The sequence below is a fragment of the Parambassis ranga genome, chromosome 1 (genome assembly GCF_900634625.1).
Source record: "Parambassis ranga chromosome 1, fParRan2.1, whole genome shotgun sequence".
In the NCBI taxonomy this organism is placed as follows: Eukaryota; Metazoa; Chordata; class Actinopteri; family Ambassidae; genus Parambassis; species Parambassis ranga.
Genome location: NC_041022.1, coordinates 2,662,358 through 2,672,448, shown reverse-complemented (window position 1 = coordinate 2,672,448; position 10,091 = coordinate 2,662,358).

Genomic DNA, 10,091 nt, shown 5'->3' with positions numbered 1-10,091 from the left:
TGTGATATTCCAGCCTCCAGGGCCCAGTTTAACACAACACACTTTATTTATCTATCACTGTATTTATCCTTTAAGATCAGTGTCGGAAAACGGAAAGAGTCTTGATTCCCCTAAAGTGAGGGCTGACACCTCTGTAGCTACCTGTCCAGCCACAAGCCTGTAATCTGCCTCCATCAGGTGTCTGATAGCTGTGGATATAAATACCCACCATTACTGAGAGGTTGCCAGGGGACCGATCGAACACAGGCCGAGGCTGCCACACATACGAACGCGACAACACAAAAATATCACCTCTTGAGCTGGTAATCACAAGCAAATGCTCTCAAAATAGAAGCGATAACGTCTACTCAGAGCCAATATATAGATCTAGTGAAGTGCAAAAGGCCTTGGTAGAGCTTTCAGGCCCTAACTGAAGAGGTGTGTGTGTGTTGTGTAAGTGTGAGAGGGTCATTTCAAGCTGAGGGACAGGTGCCTCCCTGCTGCCCTTCCCCTGGATCGATAGCCCTCGCTCTGGGTTTTAATTAGCTAATCAGTGGAACATGGGCTTTTAAGCGTGCTGGGAGAACGCTGCTAAAACCTGGCGTCAATACCTATTAAGATGTGGCTGCCATTGACTGAAAGCCATTGCTTTTTATGGCATTCAAAGTACGTTAATGATGTAATGAAACTCAATGAATAGCAACGAAGGGCAGGTCGAGATACCAGGCAAAAAAAAAAAATTGGCATGAATCCGGTCATGTAAGTGTTACAAAAAAGAGCTCCTTTTAATGCAAAGCTTTAAAAAGAAGCAAAAAAAAAGAAGCCAGAAGATAAAAGGGAAGGAATTATTGAACTTTTTCAAAGGTCCATCAGCACCATCACAAGATAAAAAATGTTAAAATTGTGAAACTAATTTAGTTAAAGCAAAACTTCTGGGGAAATAAATAAATAAAACTTGCACTCCAGAGTTGACTCACTTCACAGGATTCACAGGATTTATCAGGTGTTTTTTTTTGCTCATCTGCAGGCTCTTCATGTGCAGAGGAAGCTGAAAGTCTTTGTTTGTTGTTGCTGTACAATCAATAATGAAAAATGTGTTTTGTTGAATCCAGCTATAATTGTAATGCTCCCACAAAGGTGAGCGTCTGTGTGTTTCAGTGAACAAAGATAACATTCACGTGCACACAATCCAAGCATCTGTTTCCATCAGGTTTGAAACAACATTACACACTGAAACTGAGAAGTGCAACTGCATGTACGTTGGGTGTTTGTTGCTTTAGAGAACAAAAACAACCGATCTAAACCACACCCTGTGAATCCTGGGTGATCAGGTTCAGTCACTGGCTGCTGCAGGCGTTGGTCATATGCTGTGAATACCACAGGAATGAAGACAGAGTGACAAACGGGCCGAGTATTCAGGAGCCAGGATGAACTGGTGGGTGAACATGCAGCTCTGATCACTCGGTACGCCGCCTCGTCTCCTATTAGCCTGACATGTTTGCTTTGTGTCCTATGCATGTGTGGGTGTCAGTGTATGTGAGCGCCCACGTCAGAAGCACTAATTTATGAGCTTACAGGGCTTGTCAGCGGCCTTCTATGTGTGTGTTAACTATATGGGTCAGTGTGTGTGTGTGTGTGTGTGCTGGCAACATTTGTGTTTACCTTGAGCTCAAGCGTGGAGGTGGTGTCTGAGTTTGGGTGACAGCATACCGGTGGTTTTCCAGAGCCGCTCCGTCACCTGTGGTCACCAGTCAACTTCCAGGACAGCACAGGGACGACCGGATGAAAACACTCTCTCTTACTGCAAGGTCAGAGAAAGAGACAGAGATCTTATTAAAAGATCTTTTTAAAGCAGGAAAGGTAAAGAAATAGAAGGAAATGTCAACAACATCCAGACCTGGACAACCAGGCTCTGGTACCTGTGTGACACTTTCCTCTCTGTTTCAACACTAACCACTGAGTATCTCTGGGACAACTCCCTCGTAGCCACCAGTGGTCTGTAATTACGACTTTAGTTTGATTTAGCTCCACCGTGATGATATGGCACAGAGTTAAAAAACACAACTGATGCAATGCAGAGCAACTGTTTAGTCTCTCACTGTGCATTCCCAGTGCGTGAAAACAAGCTACAGCGGATACAAACTCTGCTTTCAGACACTTGTGTCCGTCCTCCTGTATTACTCTAAGTCAGGGATGTCAAAGTCAAATACACAGAGGGCCAAAAAAAAACAAATTGGCTATAAGCCGAGGGCCGGACTGATCCAATGTTTATTAAAACATATTGAAATGATTGCACGTAGCCTATTGAACCAAGACCTAACACAGTGTATTATTTAATGATTAAATGAATAATGGGGAAAACATTTTTCAGCAGGCACACAGACAAGAACAAACTGCCTTCAAAGAAGAATCACATGTCCTGTACATTCTTCTTCTGTAGCCTTTGCTCCGTGTCCATATTCTTGTCTTTGTCTGTGTGTTTCTTAGACGTTTCATGGTGCCTTCTTAAACTGTATTCTTTCATTACAGCCAAACTTTCTCCACACAGAAGACACACAGGTTTGCCATTTACCTCAGTGAACATGTACTCTGCCTCCCACCGAGCTTGAAACCCCCTGTTCTCAGCATCCACCTTCCGTTTAGCCATTTTTTGGGGAGGAGGTAGCTGAAAGATGACGTCTGCTCTGACTGCTAATGAATGATGAAGCCGAAGTCCGCTTGCTGCGCTGCAGTGAGTTCGCGGGTTACCGTTGCATTGTGGGAAATGTAGTATTGGTGCGTGCAAAACACCAGCGGGCGGCTACGGCCTGCGGGCCGGTTCTAATACTAATCAAATATCATCCCGGAGGCCATAGATAATTCATTGCTTGACTTTGACATATGTGCTCTAAGTGGTCTGCTATATAGGGATGTCCCGATCCGATCACGTGATCGGAAATCGGGCCAGATTACGTGATTTCAGACTCGATCGGAATCAGATGTTACCTCCCGATCAGGAGTCGGATATATTAGGGCTCTCAAAGTTAACGGCTTCTGCGCAGGGTGTTTCTCTTGAAAGTATCGGATCGGGACTCGGTATCGGCAGATACTCAAAATCAAATGACTCGGACTCAAAGGCAAAAAAACCTGATCGGGACATCCCTACTGCTATACCAAAGGATACAAAATAGATTCTTTTGTCTATTATATGTGGTTGATGAGTTCGAGACCTATGATGACAGCACTTGGATTATGCTTTGGTCTCTTGTTGGACCTTAGTCTCATCCATGGTCATAAAGTGCTGCAGAAATCTCTCAGGATCCACTTCAGAAATGGCAGACTGACATGTGCCCGGTAGAGTGTGAGGGTCCAAGGAGTTGACAACTCAGTTGCTTGTAGTTTGAACAAGTTTCTGTGCCAGCTCTGTGCCAAACTACTGCTGCTGTGTTATCGGATCATGTCATGGATCTGGTTAGTGGCCTCCTGTGGGTGATGTGGAGGTGGGCATGCTGGAAGTAGGAACACTCTCCACTACAGTTAACATCATTATGGCTGAAAATGTCTTTTATATTTACCAGAAACAAAAATAACAACCGTTATTGACTTTTAATTTCCTGCAATCACACAAAAAAAAGTTACAGTGAGTAATGAAAGCTGCATAACTCCTACTCCCTCATGACAACAGATTGTCATTCCCCCTGCATCCCTTATCAGTTTTCAGCAAAACAAAACAACAACTCCAGAGTTCATCAGTCCATCAGCTGCTGCGGGGTTTACTGTGTGTGACAAGATGAAGCACAGATGGAGTCACTTTGGAAATCCCAGTTTTATTACGTGGCTTCATGCAGAGAGACAGTGTCACAAAGAGATCTTAGCCAAAAATGAAAGGTTTGTCAGCTGTAACAGAACACGGCAGTGCACGGCTGGATGTCTTTCATGAGTCTGAATATTGGAATATTTAAAGAAGGATCGACTAAAAGTCAATTATCTGTAAAATCTTCTCCTCATCTTACAGATGAAATGAACTATATATATATAAAAAAATTCATTTCGGTTCTATCGCTGCACTCCTGTACCTCTGTGTTCTACAGGCGCTCACAATGCTTGCTCATCATCCAACTGTCACACTGGCGCTTGGCCCTGAAAACTCGATGGAATTCAATATTCTTTCAAAAGGTACAATACACACCGGTATCTGGCAATAAAAGAAAGAACAACAAAAGTGTCCACTTTCACTAGAAAAGAGCGAAGCAGCGAGGATATGAGGGAATTGGCAGGAGAGGGAGGTGGTGGTGGTGGGGTTCATTCAGCGCTTTAATATGATGACACCAGGCCGGCCGAGGCCATTATCAGCCTTGTAGACTTCTGCGAACACAGACAGGGCGACAGAAAGAGAAAGCACCCCCACTTTAATAAAAGGGGCCCTTTGCTGCAGGTCTGATTAGAACTATCATTTCCTGACGCCCGTCTTTTTCCCTCTATTAAATTGGAGGGAGCTGTGCAGGGATAGACTGTATATAATAAGCTGTAAAATAACTGAGGTGATAGACGGTGGAGGGGGGGTGGCTGCACTGCCTGCTATTTCGCACAGGCACACATATGTGAAGGCGCACACACACACACACACAATCTACACGACGCTGTGCACTTGCTTAACCTGGTGGGTTGCAGGCAGCTTTAATCTAAATCAACCTGCCTCTGCTTTGATTTGCTTCCATGAGTTTCATCTGCAGCCTCTTGAGTCTGTCCCTCAAAGAAAACACAAGCGTAAATAAAACACACACACACACACACCCACACACAAGTCCATCATTAGGTGTGGTATCATGTGCTAATGTGCATGGGAGTAAATCATGATTTTATTCATGTATTCTCACTGTTACTGAGAGGACAGTCATGTGAAATGTATTCCAGTGTGACATCAAGCCGGCCTCTTTCATTGCTATCACTGTGATTGTTACTTTCAATTAGTATCACCATAATTATTCATGAGGCTAATTATCATGTCATTTCTCACATGTGTTTATTAGCATCACTGCCACAGCAACTTGATAACGATTACTATTATTAAACAGTTCATCTCCACATGTGTGTGTGTGTGTGTGTGTGTGTGATTACATTATCATCGTGAGGAGAAATAGTGGTTTTGGAATGAAACAGACACTCCTTCTCTGCAGAGTGAGGGAGATGGCCTGATAAGTGGGGAGGTAATAAATAGCCTGATCCTGTCGTGAACAGCATGCAGAGCCACACACACACACACACACACACATGTTGTACACACTCTCTTCCCTGCTCTCTCTCTCTCTCTCTCTCTCTCTGTTCAGGCCCTGTGGCCAAAAAGGCATCTGCTGCTCATGCTGATGTCATCTGGAGATAATAACCAGGCTCAGCATGGCACCAGGCCACAGCCAGCGTCTTAGACCCCCTCTACGCTGCGTGGGCTTACTACGATCTGGCAACCTACATCTGGGGGGGGGGGGGGGGGGCAGAGGAACTGGCAACCCACAGCTGGGGGAGGGTGGGAGGTATTGGACATGCAAATAGCATAGCTGCTGGGCTGGGCGAGCGGGAGGCAACAACGGTGAACAGTTGACAAGTTACTCTGGGTGTGTTAGGGGTCTGGCAGCCCACAACTGGGAGAACGGATGCACCGTTTCCTCCCCTGCCATGAGCCCGCCAGGCTCAGTAACTGTGCAGCTGAGGAAGCAGCACCTCCTGCAGCTGAGGGGGATATTTTACAAACAACAGAGGCTGAGAGCGCATGGCAGAGCCAACATATAATCAAAGAGCTCCAATGCACACAACCAGGACTGTTGCCTTTGGGTCCATCCTGCACCGAGCTGTGTTAAAGCTGGATCCATACTCCGCGAGACAAAGAGCGGAGAACGCGCTCCACGGGTGGTAAGAGATACAAAAACAAGGTCTTTTCCGCACTGAGGTACCATACTCCGCGAGACGCGTGTGTGCAGAACTCCTCATACGGCCCGCCCACTAAACTATAAGGAAAGACTTTACTGAGTTTTTAACACACCACAAGGACTTGTGCCATGGCAAGAGGGCATTATACAGAGAGGGTGCCTGCAACAGCGTGAGATGTCCGGCGATGAGCTGTGAAAATGCGACATTAAAAGTAACAATAGCAAAGATTCAGTGTTTGTGCCTTTATGACCACATTTGCACATCTACTGTGTTCCAATGTGCCTGCGATACTTCAAACTGTCCGGTGATGAGCTGTGAAGATGCGACATTAAAAGTAACAATAGCAAAGATATACAGACATTGTTAACGAGCCTATTATGCCCGGGTATGTAGGAGTATATAGAATGGTAATAACAGTCACCATCTGGTATGTGTGAACGGCTGTCTGGAGTTATTGGTGACAAATCACCCTGACTTGCCTTTCTTTCTTTCTTTTATTGCTCATCATGCAAAACCGGTATGGTCTTATCTAAATCTGTTGAATCAGTGCTGTTTATACACCTACCTATATACCTGGAGAGGCTCTTGCGCTTCTCCATTTTCATCACGCCCACAATAAATTCCGACCAATCACAGCATGGTTGCCGCACAGCCTTGAAAGACAAAGTTCGGCCCGGGCCCTGTGCACAAAAGTGCGGATCAGCGGGCGGTCAGAGACAAAAAATGACGTCATTTTGTGGGCGTAACGTCTGCAGGGGGGAAAAATGTCTTTGTCTCGCGGAGTATGGATCCAGCTTAAGTGTGCTGGGGCGTTGTAGAGGAGGGTGCACAGGTGAAGAGTTTCTAAGTATAATGTTCAAATATCCAGCAGCTTTATTGCTGCAGGAGACTAATAGATCGACTACTACGAGTACTTTTGTATAATTGCACAGCAAATTTCCTCAGGATGTGACACAAACTGGAACTTATAAGAAGAGTAAATTCTACTAAAATGGTTGTTTTGCTACAATAATTTCATTTTTTTTGCAAAATACACATGCAAATATTATTTTAAACACAAGCACAGTGGTTTCATTCATCTATGTTGGTGGTATAATAACACAGAATCAGTGTTAATTTCGTTGACGAATCATTTTCGTCATAGTTTTCGTTAACAACCTTTTTTTTGCTGATAAAAATGAGACGATAACTAAATAAAAAATAACACACGGTGCCAAAACGAAGACGAAATGTACTGACACTTTCGTCAACTAATAAAAACGAGACGAAATTATTGATGGAGACGAGATCCAATCCAATTTTGTTTGTGGAAGGGAGGGACGAATCAGGAGACGGCGGCAGAGAGCCAATCAGACGTGATCTCTCTCTGTGTAAGGACGTTGCGCCGCGATGCTGGAAGAAGGCGTCCTCATGCATGGTAACACAACACAGGAGGAGAACAGACACACGGACACGTTTGATGTCAAGACAAACAGGACGGTTTGCAAACCGTGCGGAGCGACTATCAGCGGTAAAAACACAACAAACCTGAAGCGACGTTTGCAGACGAGTCGTCTTAACTTCCGTTCAAAGATACACGTGACAAAATCTATAAATGAAGACACCGCTGCTGATGGTTTTACAGCATGCGACCTGTTTCTAAGTTGTCACTGAAGTGTTTTGCTGTAGTTATGGAGGATTCATGAAGAAGGTCATGACTGAACAGTGTATTCAGGGAGAGCAGCTCACTGTTCACTGTTCTTTTGTGAAAAAGGTCATAGCAATTAAATAAAGAGGTGTTTGTTTCAAATAACACAAGTTAAAGCTGTGCCTGTTTTTAAAATATTTCATGAAAAAATATACATCATAGAATTTTAGTCGACTAAATCCACGGCAGATTTAGTCGACTAAAACTAGACTAAAAGTTAAAAAATGTTGATGACTAAAATGTGACAAAAATCAAATGACATTTTAGTCACAAGACTAAAATAAAAACTAAATCAGAAATTGCTGCCAAAATGAACACTGCACAGAATCAGTAAGTCAGCGAGTACTTTTTGTACTGATGCTGTTACTACTCTGCTGCTCACTAAAGCGTCCCTGGTTTATAAAGAGACACTGCTCACAATTATATCTTTACATTTATAAGCTCTAAACATTATACGAATGTGACATTAATCATTACAACCTAAATCTGAAAACAAAAGCATCTTAAATCTCTCTTTTCTTGGCAATAAGCCGGAACAGTGTGTCCTCTCTCTCAGTCACACTCTGCCTGCTTGATTTGGAACATATGAACAGGCTTAATAATCGCATATCATCTTAAAATGAATTTTGGACCTTTTATAATGAACACAGTTAAATAAAAAGTATTTTAAATACTGATAAAGTACTGATAGTACTCATTCAAATTATGGACAAACTAGCCAACAGGTCAGAAATCCATAATGTACATAAGTTACAGCACTCTTCAGTTCCCTGTTTGCGTTCTCTCTGTATTTTCTGGCTGTTGCTCCTCACTTATCTATCTGCCAATGTGAATTAAAAGTTTCAGCTGTATGCAGATATCATCCTGGCAGACAATGGTCCACTATAGCAGGATAATAACAATACGTGAATCAGCCTTCATGGATGAACCACACAGGTCAGATAACACTGTCCTCAGACCTGCTGTTCAGTCTGTTATGATGCTGCGAGCACGTCACGCCCCGCTCCCTGAACATGACCGGCTCGTTATCGTCACTCATTCAGGTCAACAGCAAATTAGCAAAACCCGCATAGTAGCAAGAAATCCTGCTCCCCTGCTGTATGGTCGCTTAAACTGCGGTTTCTGCTGACCGCAGCAGACACGTTTTCAAAGATACACACACGGGGGTCCCGCCCTTCATCGTCTCTGATTGGTTCAGACCACGATATGAGCCTGATGTATGTCTGTTGTTGGACCACAGAATGTATCTCCCTCTAACAGCTGGGTGCACTGGTGCGACCTCTGATATTTTTTGGTTGCACCATTGAGAAATTAGGCATCTAAATATCAAATGCTGAGCTACATCTTTCAGATTAACTGTTGCTGCTGAAGAATCTCTACACCAAAAGTGAACTTTAATAATCTCCATACACACCAGTTATTAAATCAATAAAACATGCAAATAAATCACAGACTCTACTGTTCTAAAGCCAGGAGCCTGCTAGAAATCACCCAATAAACCTGTAAGATCAACGACTGTACAGCCAGTCCTGAACAACGTCTGACGGTGATGGCCAAGAGAGGGGGCATCGTAAGACACGTGAGGACGCAGAACTGCAGAAAGACGTTTCTAGACAGCACTGCTTTGGCTCTCTTTTGGACTGAGGGCCGACCATACACTGAACATAACACAGCTTCTTTGACGTCACTAACAGGTTTCTGTTTTAGTCTCTGAACATAGTCATTAGTAGCCATAACAATTATTTTTTTTTTTTAACCAGGCTGTAAATGTGTTTACTTCTGCTGTATGGAGACTATGGCAGGTGGAGTGGTAGCACTAATGCCTCACAGCAAGGTTTGTGGTTCGTATCTGTCTGGAGCCTTTCTCTGTGGAGTTTGCCTGGGTGAGTTTTTCCTCCGGATACTCCGGCTTCCTTGGGGACTTTTAAATTGGCAGTAGGTGGGTGTGTATAAGCGTAAGTGGTTGTTTATGTCTCTATGTTAACCCTGCGATAGACTGGTGACCTGTTCAGGGTGAACCCTGCCTCTCACCCATTCACAGCTGGGATAGGCTCCTCTGCTATGAAAATGCATGGATGGATGATATTACCTGATGATACGGTCGGGCTGTCCCGATCCGATATTGATATCGGATATCTGTCCGATATCGGATATCTGTCCGATATCAGCCAAAAAACAAATATCGGATTTTATCGGACGCCATCTAAAATCTCCGATATCAACGCTCTGATAAAAGTAGGTGACGCTTCACACTCCAACACAGTAGTTGGCAGTAATGCACCTTAACGTTGCTGCCGTCCGTATGTAAGTGTGCGACTGTGGCAAGCGAAAAAAAAAAAAATTAAATGTTTACTTTTCTATTTTATTGAATTGTTAATAAATGGGTCTTTCTTATACCTACTGCTTCTGAAAATTGATAAAGCCTTTTCTAACATTCCACTCTACAAAATCCGAATATCGGATCAACATCGGTATCGGCCGATATTCATGGCTGCAATATCGGTATAATATCGGAAGTGAAAAA